We start from the raw sequence: 13,569 nt of genomic DNA on the forward strand, positions 1-13,569 counted from the left end.
CTTTAATTCGAAAAATGGCACTAAGGAAACAACAACGCACCACTCGAACACCGAGCAATATCAATGCTCATCACTTTCATAGCCGGGAAGTCGAAAGGTTCTACATCCAAATGAGTGGGTGTTAGTTTATTCAGGAACGTGGGTTCAATCCCACCATATCCGCTTGTGATGACATTTGGGATTTGGTGCAATACCACCGTTGGAACAATTTTTGCATAACCTTGACCAAACTGGCGATCGACACCATTGTTTACGAATTCTATGCCTCCTTGAAAGATAGGGAGAACCACAAGCAACGGGGTGAAATGATCACTTGCATCACTGTTAGGGGCAAAGAAGTGCCAATTGCACTTGCGAGATTTGTCGATATTACGATGCCCCGTATTATACCCATGATCATTTAAAGACTTTAGATTTATTTACATTTGAGGATTTTAATATGGAGGGTATAATTGATCACCTGATGGCGGGATGTGGCAAGTGGATCACTATGCCAATACCGAGCTACCCCTCAAATTTAACACTACCATTATGTTTTCAACTATGCCAATACCTCGCACCGACACATAATGCTTTTGATGTTTCCACATATCGAATAGTTATGCTTTATTCTATTTTACAGAGAGATGAGATTTGCATCGGCTGCTAGATTTACGAGGAACGCTAAAGTACACACGGAGCCGAAAGTAAAGTATGTACTTTCTACATTTAATCATAGCTCTATGTTGCCGAGTGGACATCCTCATGTTTTTAATCGAGTCATTCATGACACTTATGAGGAGCGTGATTGGGGATAACCTATATGGCCAATTCATTGAGCTCCAACAAAAAAATTTGAGAGAAAAAGCAAAAGCTAAACATAGGAACAATTCTCAATGGTTGACTAAGAGAAAGAGTAAAGCTCACACATCAAAGATGGTGGGACTCACGGACATGCCCATCTCAGAGTGGTAGACACGATGGATGCAAGACATAGGTGATATTCTGATTCGCAGTGCAAAATAGAATAGATGGCCAATGCCAATGCCACACCCAAATATGTTTGAGAGATTCCCACCGTCAAGTGAGGAGGGTGCCAACGATGAAGGAGATGATGATTATGAGGAGGAGGAGACCCCGTTCGTTCGATCAGATTATGAGTGAGTATTTCAACCAGGCCACTCATCAACGAAGGGCGTGGTGATCCACGACCCATGCCATCACATCCTAGCCCAAACTTCGGGAAGACAGGCAACTAAAGCATCAATAGGGCGTGAGAGGGGAAAAGCACCAATGATAGAGGAGTCGGAACATGATTCCCACTAGTTCTGGACATTTTTATTTTATATTTAGACTTTGTACTTTAATTTTATTTGGGATGATTTTTAATTTTTGTTGTAGTTTTTAACTAGTTAGAATTTGGTATTATATATATGTGTGTGCGTGTGTGTGTTTTAGTTTTTCTTTGTAGGAACCCCACAATTTTATACGACACTATAAGATCAAAGAAAAACTGGAAGGAGTAGTCTCACCAATTGTGTTGCACGTGTAACGCCAATTGGTAACCACTTTCCTTTATATTTTTATTGCACATTAAGAACAATGTGCCGAATAAAGTGTAGGGGTAACTCAGAAAAAAATTAATTTTTTTTCGTTATTTTATTTTGATTTTCTATTTTTAGTAGTTTTAACATTTTTATTTTGCATGTTTCTATTTGCTTGAGCTTGTAGAAATACAAGTGATTAGTTAAGATAATGTTAATAGATTTTGTAAATAAACTATAAATTTAGTTTGATAATAATTAATTCTAAATTTTCTAATTTTAGACTAATTAGATCAATTCATTACACTGTGAATAGATTTAAGATGTTAAGTATACCACATGATAAATAGGAATATAAATGACATGCATGTTTAATTGAATTATAGGTTGTAGAAATTGAGAGGCTCGGTCGATTTAATCCATGTATTAAATTACCTAGGGATGACCTAAGGCATTGTTTGGTGGACAATTTTTGCGAGCCAAAAAGCTATCTCATAATTATTTTTCCTAGTACCTTATTTGAGCCTGAACCCATTTTCTTAATGAACCATATATTAAACACTAAGCCTAAAGAATATTTTATTTTATTCAATAATTTCTTGGTCCTGGCATGGATTTAGACGTCTGGCCATTAATATTGAGGAATTAGGTACAGACATCAAGGTGGTTTCAAAAGAGAAAAAATTAGTGAAACTAAAGAATTGTATGGTATAGTAGTATAAGATTTTTGAGCTTCTAGAAAATAAGGCAAAATGCCAAATCGAGAAAATCTCAAAGAAAAAGAAAATAAAAGCAAAGTGAGTTGGAAAAAAAGTACAATTAAAATAATAATAATACAAGCTCGGATGATTTTATTCATGAGTACTATACTAGGTCTTAGTAATGGAGAAATAAGGAAGGTGAGAGAAGTGGATATAATGTGGTGAGATTATTCAAAATTGGGGGAGTATTGGAGACAATATAATGTGTCAAACTACTTTCGTCCTTAGCCATTTTTTTCGAGTCTATTCTTTGAATTCCAAACCAACCTATGTCACAGAACATTACAAGCCAAAAATTCCTATGTGACTGAGGTAGTACTTTATATGGATGACATTTTGCCAAGTTTTGACATTTTTACCACTTATTCTCACTTGAACAAAATTGTATATTTGTATATCTGTTTTGATGGAAACCTATACTTAGTATTCTTTTATTTGTTTACTTTGTAATTTAGTGAACTAACTTGTCTAACTTTAAAAGTTGTGAGTCAATTGTATATCATGCTAAATTTATATGTTTATTTACCCTATCTTGTTAATATACTTCTATCCAATTTCTTGTATCAACTTAGCTCAAATACATTTTCTTTTTTTTGCAGGTTTATTTTTCGTTTTCAATTTTTTTTTGTTTAGTTTGCTTGAAGGAAATCAAAGACTTAAGTGTGGGGGTATTTGACCTGACGTAAAATGTAGTAGTAATTTCGGTCTATTTCCACACTTAAGGAGCTTGTTTTCTAGTCATTTTAGTATTAATTATTGCATTTTTGGTATTTAGTAGTTAGTATTAAAAGTTAATAAAATAAGTATTTTTAACACATTTTGTGAGTGTTGTGACCTATTAGGCTGACACAAGCTTTAGGTAGTTCTAATGTGTTGAATTAAATGTGTAGGATGATGAATTATAAGCCCAATGGACGTAGGAGCAAGGGACAAGTGATCCACAAGCTTCCCGAGCTGTGGAAGCATGAATGAACCAAATGAGGCACAAAACCTATGTTGTGTCTCACCATAGGCCTTATATGGCACGACATAGCCTCGATGTGCAACCCAAGTATTTTGGGACTATTTTCATCAGCACATTCAACTTTATACTAAGATGTAGGACATACCGAAGACCTAATTCGGGTTTTCAACACTCTTATAAATAAAATCTTTGGGGTTTGATGTAACTAAGTCATCTTATATGCATCCAAAAACCATAGTAAATTAGGAGTAAGATTAGATTAAGTTTTCTTTCGATTTTCATAAACTCTTTGTTCTATCCTCTTGGAATCGGTTTTGATCTGAAAGTTCTTTTATTTAATTGAAGTCATTTAGTTATTTGCTTTTGCAAGCGACGATATTCGTTATTCAAATCGAGAGATTATCTACTCCATTCTCCAATCGATATCAAGCCCAAGATTATTCTAATCTCTTTTCTCTTTCGGTTTATTTGTGTTATTTACATGTTTAATTCAATTGAGTTTGAGATTATGGATACCATAAGAGGATAAATCTCATTGGGGAGATTAACGAGTGGATGGGGACATAATGAACAGAGGATTTATTATTTCCTAATAGGATTAGTTGGTTTAAATTAAGCGTTCCTAAACCCTAGGCTTGACAACCCTAAAAAGTAATCATAGGTTAATCTAGATCAGGAGATAAGTTTCACTGAGTAAAACGTAATTTATCTTGGTTGAGAAAGTGAGGTTGGGCAATAAGTAAGTGTTAACCAATTAATTTATCAATTAGAGGCCAGGAGGTGATAATTTGTTAGTTGATAGGTAATTCATCCTAAAACTCTAATCCAAAGTTAATTACAACCCCTAAAACGAGTTAATCTTCCTGATAGTTTAATTGATTTCATCGTTTGTTTATTTTACTATTTATTTATACAGGAGCACTCTATCTCGAGCTATGAACTACTTTGGCTGCTTTAAATGAGCGTCACGGCGTTACTTTGTTACTTCTTTGTACAATCTTGAACTTTCATAAGCATTTGCTTGTCATTCATCTAGCTCATTGAAATGCAACATTCTTTTTCCACCTGCAAGTTTAGGATCACAATTCAAAACTTTAATGGTTCAAAATGCTTTATATTCAAGTTCTAGTGGTAAGTGACAAGCCATCCCGTCAACAAGTCTATATTGAGATATTCCTATAAGTGTTTTCTATGCAATCTTATAAGCTCATAAAGTGTCATCTAATTTTAATGTCTTGTCTTCGCTATTGATCTCTACAGCCTTTTCTTGGAAATACAATATAACCACTAATATAAAAGAAATCCATGATAATTCCCTTGAAAATCAACTTGGACACTTGAATCTTGATAGAGAACTATTTGGAAATCGATTTCAATGGGGTTCTTTAGGGTTCATGCTATCTCTTGATGGCTGGTTATTCCATCCTTTATTTCCTTATGCCTTCTTAAAGTGCCAAAAAACCTAAAATTCACAAATTTTAGCTGTTAGCAAACATGGTTCCCGAGATTAACATGCCCTGGACACATATCCATGTGGATCACACAACCATGTGGATTGCCCGTGTGAAATTGCTGCATGTGTATAACTTTCGAAATGCTCCAATGTTCTAATTTTCATTCGTTTTTCACTTTTATTGCTCCCAAGTGCCCTATTAAGCATCAAAACATGAATATAAAATGATTAGGAGTTATAATTCACAATTAATGTCGCATAATCACCCAAAAATGTACTAAGAATGAGGCTAAAAAATGTTACTTCTGACACTTATCATTAGTTCAGTCAGTCATTTTTATGTCTCTATCTTCTGAGAGTCATTTATTCCAATACTTAAAATAAAGTATCCCTCAAATGAGACTTAATAGACGACATATTAATTTTTTAATCAATTTATTCGTTTCTGATAGAACTAAGAACGTATTTAAATTATCTATTAATATAAATTATATTTTATATTACAATCCAATCACGTAATATCGTTTAGTATTAATTAAATATTAAAGAATTACATAACTAATGTTTATTTTGATTTGGTTTTGCGTACAAAATAATAATAATAAATTTCAACAGCTACTTTATAGAAATTAGTGATATGATAGCAAAATGAACGAAGGAATCTTGGATTTTATCATGCTTAATCAAATGATCACGACATACACTGTCATTGCAAAAAAAGGGCAGTCGCATCATCAATCCGAGACCTCAATCATCTTATCAAGTGGGACAAAGGGAAATTAAAATAATGCATAGAATTGTATTTCAGATCATTATCGATAATAATAATAATAATAATAAACATTCATTTTCGATACGCATTTATTGAAGAGAAGACATGATCGGTATACGCATTTATTGAAGAGAAGACATGATCGGTATGGTCTTGTATTTTTCCTAGAAAAAAATATCTATGTTGATCACACAGCCATGTAGATTACCCGTGTGAAATTGCTGCATGTGTATAACTTTCGAAATATTTCTGTAGAAACTATTTTTATTTTAAAAAATGCGGTCGACTTTTAAAATAGAAATGGAGTCGTCACCAATCTTTTTTAATGAGGTATGATCGGATCACCTCATAAAACGGTTGTTTTTAATAAACGATTTAAATTTATTAAAAAAAATTTTGGTCTGCAAAATTCAGAAAAATAGGTTCGGGAGTCGGTTACGTACAAGGAAGGATTAGCACTTTCATAACGCCCAAAATTGGTACCTAGTTGATTAGTTAATGTCTTAATGTCGAAAATTGAAAACTTTGAAGAGATTTAAAGTACGATCCTTTTTTAAAAAAAAAACTCACATAAATCGAATTACCCGTTAAGACCCTCTCATCTTGGATAGAAGAAATGTCACACCCAATAAGTTAGGATGTGATACTTCACTACCTCAAAATGAGCTCGTTAAAAAAAACTCGTACAATAAAACTTAAAAGGATATTCAATTGTTTAAGTCATATGAAGAAATCGCAGCCTAATACGTTAGGGACAATTTCTAAAAATTCCAAAAATTGAATATTACTTTTATTATTTTTAGGAAAATCCTCATCTCGAAAGAACAACGTGTCATATCTAATGCGTTAGGACACAACTTATTGAATTCCCGATAATGAGCTTTTTATTCATGTTTAAGTTAAAGAGCATTATAGACTATTTAGATTCAACGAAAGGAATTGTAACCCAATACGTTATGGCTCAATCCTCTCAAAGATCCTAAATACGAATATTGCCTTTATTTTTGAAGTTTTCTATTTTCATGAATTTGAGTAAAAACGATGTAATGTTATGTACGAATAAATGTTGTATTGACAAATGGCAACTATAGATACAAAATGTGAGCATAAATAATATGAATAACATCGTAAACGAAATAAATAATAGGAGAGACAAATCTATCACAACAAATAAATGAATGCAATTTTAAGATACTCTTTTCAAATAATAGTGGGCATATACAGAAATAAACAAATTAACATAGAGTGAAACAAAATGCAATGGATGAAATAAATAAAACTATAAAAATATGTAGAAAGAAAAGATATGTGTGAATATATATATGTATATTAAAAATAATAAAACAAATGTATATGTATAAATGTAAAATTTATAATATATGCACATGTATATTTTTTTAAAATAATATATAAAAATAATATATGTATGAATATGACAAAGGTATACGGATATATATATATATATAGGCAAGCATATAGATTATATAAAAACAATATATTAGTACATATGTATATGGATAGGTTATAAAACATGCCCATGCACACACATATATATGTTATAAAGGCGTATGCATGTATGTAAGTATATGTACAACGAATATAAAAAGAAGAAAATTAAAGTATAATGGGCATATAATAACAATAATAACTACAATAACATTAAATTTATTAAAATAAAATGAAAGTCAGGGCTTAATTAAACTTTTTTAAAAAAAATTCAGGGTTTAAATCCACAAATAAATGAAAGCTAAAGGACTATATTGAACACGCGAATAACATAGAGGGGCTAGAAAGGAAAATTTTCCCTTCTCCTCTAAAACAGCGTCGTTCGAATAGGACTAAATTGAAATCAAAAATAAATTAAATGGGCAAATTTAAAAATAAAAGAAGACCCAATTGAGAAAACATTAGAAAGCTGAGGGGCTAAAAGCGCAATTTACCCCTCCGCATAAAAACACGCGGATCCTGCCCGGGTCGGGTTGGTTTCGGGCCGGCTTCTCCAAAACGACGTCGTTTTGGCGCCTGGGGAGGCCAAGTTTAACGGCGTCGTTTCACTAGGTTATTTAAGCCAAAAACCTTTCAAAATTTCCATTTTCCCCTTTTCTTTTTTAAAAAAATCTTATAAAACACTCTCTCCTCCAATCTGTTTCTCCGGGCACCGACCCAGAGTCCGGCGAAGGGACCACCGCGTCGGCCACCGGTCACCGGTCACCGGTGAAGGCACCGCCATATGCGGTGGCCAAAAAAAAGAAAACCTCGGATCCGGTCTTTTCAAACCCCCTAAACCCAGATCTCAGTCCAAAATCCCCAAAATATTAGCAAAAACCCCCCAAAAAAGAAAAAAACAAAGAAACCTTTCGGTTTCCTGCCACCTATCCTAGGAGGTGACTAATTCGGCCGTCCTGGCGGCGTTACAGAATCGAGCAAAGGTAAATCCCTTCCTCTTTCGTTTTATTTTATTTTCACGCATAAAAAATAATAAAAAATAAAAGTAGTAAAAAATGAAACAAAACAGGAAAACGGTTATTAACCTTCGATCTTTGATTGATGTTTTTGCTCTCTTTTGAACTCTCTATTGTCTTTGTGAAATACTCATTTTTTATTGATTTTTCGAATCCCTTTTACAATATTTGAATTTGCTTTTTATAGCAGATAATGAAAAAAAAGGTATGAAATCTCTATTGCATCTTTACTTGCTGATTTTCCTCTGATTTTCTTGTTATTTTGCCGATTCTGTCATGTTGCCTTTCTTGTCGTGCAGGTGAAGGCGTGCGCGCGGAGACTTGGCTCGTGCGAAGGGGCTTGGCTACGGCGCTGATGTTTACCCTAGAAACCCTAGGGATTTTTGAAACTCATTTGGGCCGCGTTGTAATTGGACCATTGTTTTTCAAATGGGTCTGGGGTTTGTAATTTGGGCCTATTTTATTGTAAATGGACTGTTACATTTGGACCCTTTTTTATTATTTGGTTTTAATAGACCCGGGGCAAAATCGGGATTACAATTTCAATGTTTTAATTTTCAATCGTTTTTTACTTTTATTTCTTCCAAGTGCCCTATTAAACATCAAAGCATGAATATAAAATGATTAGGAGTTTATAGTTCACAATTAATGTTGCATAATCACCCAAAAATGTACTAAGTATAACGCTAAAATATGTTACTTCTGACATTTATCATTAGTTCAGTCAGTCATTTTTATGTTTCTATCTTTTGAGAGTCATTTGTTTTGATACCTAAGATAAAGTATCTCTCAAATGAGACTTAATAGACGACATATTAATTTTTAATCGGTTTATTCGTTTTAATTGAACTAAAGACGTATTTAAATTATCTATTAATATAAATTATATTTTTTATTACGATTCAATTACGTAATGTCATTTAATATTAATTAAATATTAAACAGGTACTTAACTAATGTTTATTTTGATTTGGTTTTGCGTACAAAAAATAATAAATAGAAATTAGTGATATGATGAGCAACAAGTAGGTAGGAATCTTGGATTGTTATTAGCACGTTTATCATGCTTAATCAAATGAGCACGACATATACTGTCGGTGCAAAAAAAAGGGCAGTCGCATCATCAATCCTATCAAGTGGGATAAAGGGAAATTAAAATAATGCATAGAATTGTATTTCAGATCATTATCGATAAAAAGAAAAATGAAAAATGAAAACCCTTCATTTTCAAGACGAGTTTAGAGTTTTTTGCATGTTTAGTCTCCAGGAATTTTTGGTTTAGGGTTTAGAGTTTTTTAAAAAAAATTAATTAAATTAGGTTTTAGGGGTTTTAAATAAATAAATTAAATTAGGGTTTAGAGTTTTTAAGAAAATTAATTAAATTAGGGTTTAGAGTTTTTAAATTAATTTTGTTTTTAGGTTTAGGGCTTAGGGAAAATTATATTGACAATAAAGATTTTGTTTTTTTTCTACAGTAGTTTCAGAAAAATTAAATTCGAGAATACGGTTCTAAAAAGATAATTTCAAAAACGCTTCATGCAGGATGCTTTGTCAGCAAAATTACTAAAAAAAGCTCCTAAGTGGACACTCTTTTTCTACAGTAGTTCCTAAAAAATAATTTTGAGAAGACAATTATGAACAATTGGTGTCAAAAACGCTTCAAGCAGCATGCACAGTCAACAAAAATACTGAAAAGAGCTCCCACGTGGACACTCTTTTTCTATAGTAGTTCCTAAAAAATAATTTTGAGAAGACAGTTCTGAACAAATGGTGTCAAAAATGCTTCAAGCAGGATACACTGTCAGCAAAATTGATGAAAAAAAGCTCCCACGTGGACGCTCTTTTTCTACAGTAGTTCTTATTTGGCCTTAAGCGATAAATAAGTCAAATTTCATTCTCAGGTTGCATAAGGTACAACAAGAAAAATTAGAGAAGTTAAACAAAATAGAAATTGAAGATGAGTGAACGTATTAGTGTTGTTATTTACTATGATGGTGAGATCTGTGATATCGAGAACGACGTTGTTTTTATCGGACAACACAGCGCGATTGGTTTTTAACCAGAACATAGATTTAACAGAACTTCGTAAAAGAATTAGGCGTAAAATCTTTAGAACGACGCCAATGAGCATTTTGTCTATTAAGTATCAATTTTGTACTTCAGTTGATCCCGTGACATATGACTCATTTGATATCAAAGGTGGTCGTAGCTTGGAGGAGATGGTGCAGACTCATCTCGCTAGTAGATCACCCTATCTTGAGTTATATGTATAATTTTTATCGCCAAATGAAGCATTTGTGACTTTAACATATACTGCTATTCGAGAGGAATACACGACCCCTATCTAACACTCTGTTAGTGGGAGACAAAACACAGAAGCACTAGTGTTTAGTGGAAGTATGGAATACATAACTCCTGTACGACACTCAGTTAGTGGATGGGACATGCACATCGGTGGTCGATGTTCGATGCTGGGAATACGTATTGGGGAATGACATCAACTTCTAGTGGTTGGCAATCCACATCTGATTGGGGACGTTACGTAACATCCACAAGAAGGGATGATGTACTCTTTACGACGTCTACCGACGAGGGGACCTCGTACGTTGCAGATGATGGTGGGTTGGATGATGAGTCTGATGTGGATCCACCTTGAGAGCACGACCTCGATGGTACAGAAGTTGCATTATTTTCTAAACTGAAGCTTGTTCCAACTGAACCTGAAGATGTTGAAGGGGGTTCAGATGAAGAAGAAGAAGACTCACAATTTAGGGCGTACTCGTCTCCAGCCCACATGCATAATATCGATCTATCTCTAGATGATGCGTTGGAGTTTTCAGATCTACCACACAGAAGGCATGACTGTACAAGTTCGTCATTGGATTCGGGTGAATTGAAAGTTGGTAAAGAGCTTTCTAGTAAGGATAGTTTTCTTGGTTCATTGAAACAACATAGCATCGTAAACGAGGTTAACTACAACGTGGTTAAATCCAAATCTGAGAAGTTCGAGGCCAAGTGTGCAGTGCAAGACGGTACATGTTCATCGAAAATTATGGCTTCGGTTAGGAAAAAGACAAGCTTGTGGGAGATAAAAAAGTATAAATGTCCACATACCTGTGTTGCTGGTACAGTATCACTGGGTGTTTAGGGTTTTTGGATAATACTGTTATTACTTAATGTTGCATTATTTAACGTACTTCGTTGATAGGTGTTTCACAAGATCATCCCAAGATGGATTCAAGTATGATAGCTAGCTTAATACTATCGACGGTGAATGTGGATCCTTGGACTTCTGTGTCGGTCTTAATTGTCAATATTCGTAGCCAATTGAGGTACACGCCCTCTTACCACAAGGCTTGGATAGCTAAGCAGAAGGCGTTGGAAAATATGCATAGTGGGTGGGATGCTTCATATAATGAGGTGTGGCAATGGTGTCAGGTGCTAGAGGGGTACGTCCCAGGTTGCATAACAGGCTTTGAAATGGGCCCTACGTACTACAACGACCGGTTGCTCTGTGGATGTCAAGTGTTCAAGCATCTGTTCTGGAGCTTTAAGCAATGCCAAGACACATTTGTGTACTGCAAGCCATTGGTTCAAATTGACGGTACCTTTATGTATGGTAGATATACCCATCGGCTATTGCTGGCTGTGGCACAGGATGACAGTGGGAGAATCCTTCCAATTGCTTTTGCAATAACACCGGGGGAGTCAGGTGATGACTGAGATTTCTTTCTTTCAAAGTTAAGGAGGCATGTCTGCCCCCAACCTGATATCTACGTTATATTGGATTGCGACACTAAAATACTAGTCGCAATTGAGCGACAGGGAAGCATATGGGATCGCACACACCATCCGTATTGTCTAAGGCACGTTGCATCCAACTACTACGGGCAATATCGGTCTACCACTGAACGACGACAAGTGACCAATATGGGTATTTAATATCTATTAATATAATTTCGTTTGTAATATTCAATTTATTTTGAATGGAAGAGTGGTATGTAATTTTCACTATCAACTTATATTGGTAGGGTACGAGATCAATAAGGACCGTTTCCATGAGATGTTAGCGATTTCGGTTCAGTTAAGGAATAAGGCGCAAACTACCTCTGTAACATACCTTTTGAACAGTGGACATAAGCATACGACGGCGACCTACGATATGGTCATTTACCGATAACCTCAGTTGTGAGAGAGACATATTTTCGTTCAGCGGCACTTTTTCCAAAGCAAGCAGCGAGTTATAAATGTCAAATGCAGGGAGGCCATGTATGGTGCCAGAAGGTATTGCAAGAAATTAAAAATGCGAAGGTGCGGGCCAACACCATGCACACAGTGTGTCACGATCGCGACAACCTATGGTTTCGTGTGACGGAGTTTGACAGACCGAACCAATGTATTACCAGTAGGTAATATTGTGTACACCTAAGAAATAGGACTTGCAACTGTCGAACGTTTGACGCACTTCGTTATCCATGCGCTCATGCAATTACAGCTTGTCAGAACCTCCGTTTGGATCCCATGAGATATGTTGATGAAGTGTACAAAATAGAATACATGTACAATATTAGGAGACTCATATTCCCGCCGGTCCCAAATAAGGGAAAGTGGCCGTCTATATCACTTACTCTGTTTAAGTTGTTACCAGTTAGAGAATTGCGTCGTAAATCAAAAGGTCAACCTTACTTAAGTAGAATACGTAATAATATGGATATCCGGGAAAGAACGAACCAACAGAAGTTGTACGGATGGTGTAGGAACTCAGGTCATACAATTCGATCATGTCCAAATCGAAATAGTTGATAATTGCTATAATGAAACTATGTTGCATTATTTCTATTGCCTTATTCAAAAGAATTCTACTTTATTAAAAATATAAAAATAATTTACTATTAATATATTAAAAACAAATTCTATTTTATTAAATGAAACAATATAAAAATTGTTTGTACAAATATATTAAAAAATCAATGTATGTGTTGGTCGGAATCAGTGCCACATGAAGGTGGTCGACGGTTACGCACTGGATTTCTCAGTTCAACTTCCAGCAGGGGTTGTGGTTGCTTTGGTGGGGGTTGTGGTTGTGGGTGTTGGAAGGATGACCCACATTGATAGAATAAAGAATGTTGAAGTGTTTCCATCACCCACGGCGGAGGTGTTTGAATCCCATAAGGCGACGGGGATTGGTAATGAGATGAGCTCCCCGACGGTGCCTCGTGTGATCCCTCCTGCGACAATGGCCTATATATCGTCAGTTGAGTTAGAGTCATCGGGAAAAGAGATACACCGAGCCATGCATTCTAACCTACATAGGACTGGAAAAGGGAAACATATAAGGGTTAGGATACATATAAGGGCTAGGATACGCACCTGGCATAATCTGAAGTGGCTATAGTGTGGGTTTCATCGGTTGAGGCGTTAGGCCTGGTGATTATGTGGGTGCTGTTGATGGGCCCGTGCCGTCATCCCTTCTCCTTAGATTTAAAGGGTTCCGTCGTTCACTTTCGACACGAACTTGCCAAAGCCTCTTCTCTTCCGACAGCAAATATGGTTTGCCATCGATCCTAAAGCATGGCATTTAATCCAACGCGCACACTAACTCTAGAACGATGATTAGTTCGCGAGTAGGTATTG

The 13,569-nt window shown here is 35.1% G+C and overlaps 1 long non-coding RNA gene across 1 annotated transcript; it reads left to right on the plus strand.

Moving 5' to 3' along the window:
* Window positions 1-7,603: 7,603 nt before the first annotated feature.
* On the plus strand, window positions 7,604-8,481 carry LOC128032434 (uncharacterized). Its single transcript, XR_008188575.1, has 2 exons — window positions 7,604-7,902; window positions 8,235-8,481. It is a non-coding gene; the product is annotated as an uncharacterized LOC128032434 (long non-coding RNA).
* Window positions 8,482-13,569: the final 5,088 nt, after the last annotated feature.

The sequence above is a fragment of the Gossypium raimondii genome, chromosome 9 (assembly GCF_025698545.1).
Source record: "Gossypium raimondii isolate GPD5lz chromosome 9, ASM2569854v1, whole genome shotgun sequence".
NCBI lineage: Eukaryota > Viridiplantae > Streptophyta > Magnoliopsida > Malvales > Malvaceae > Gossypium > Gossypium raimondii.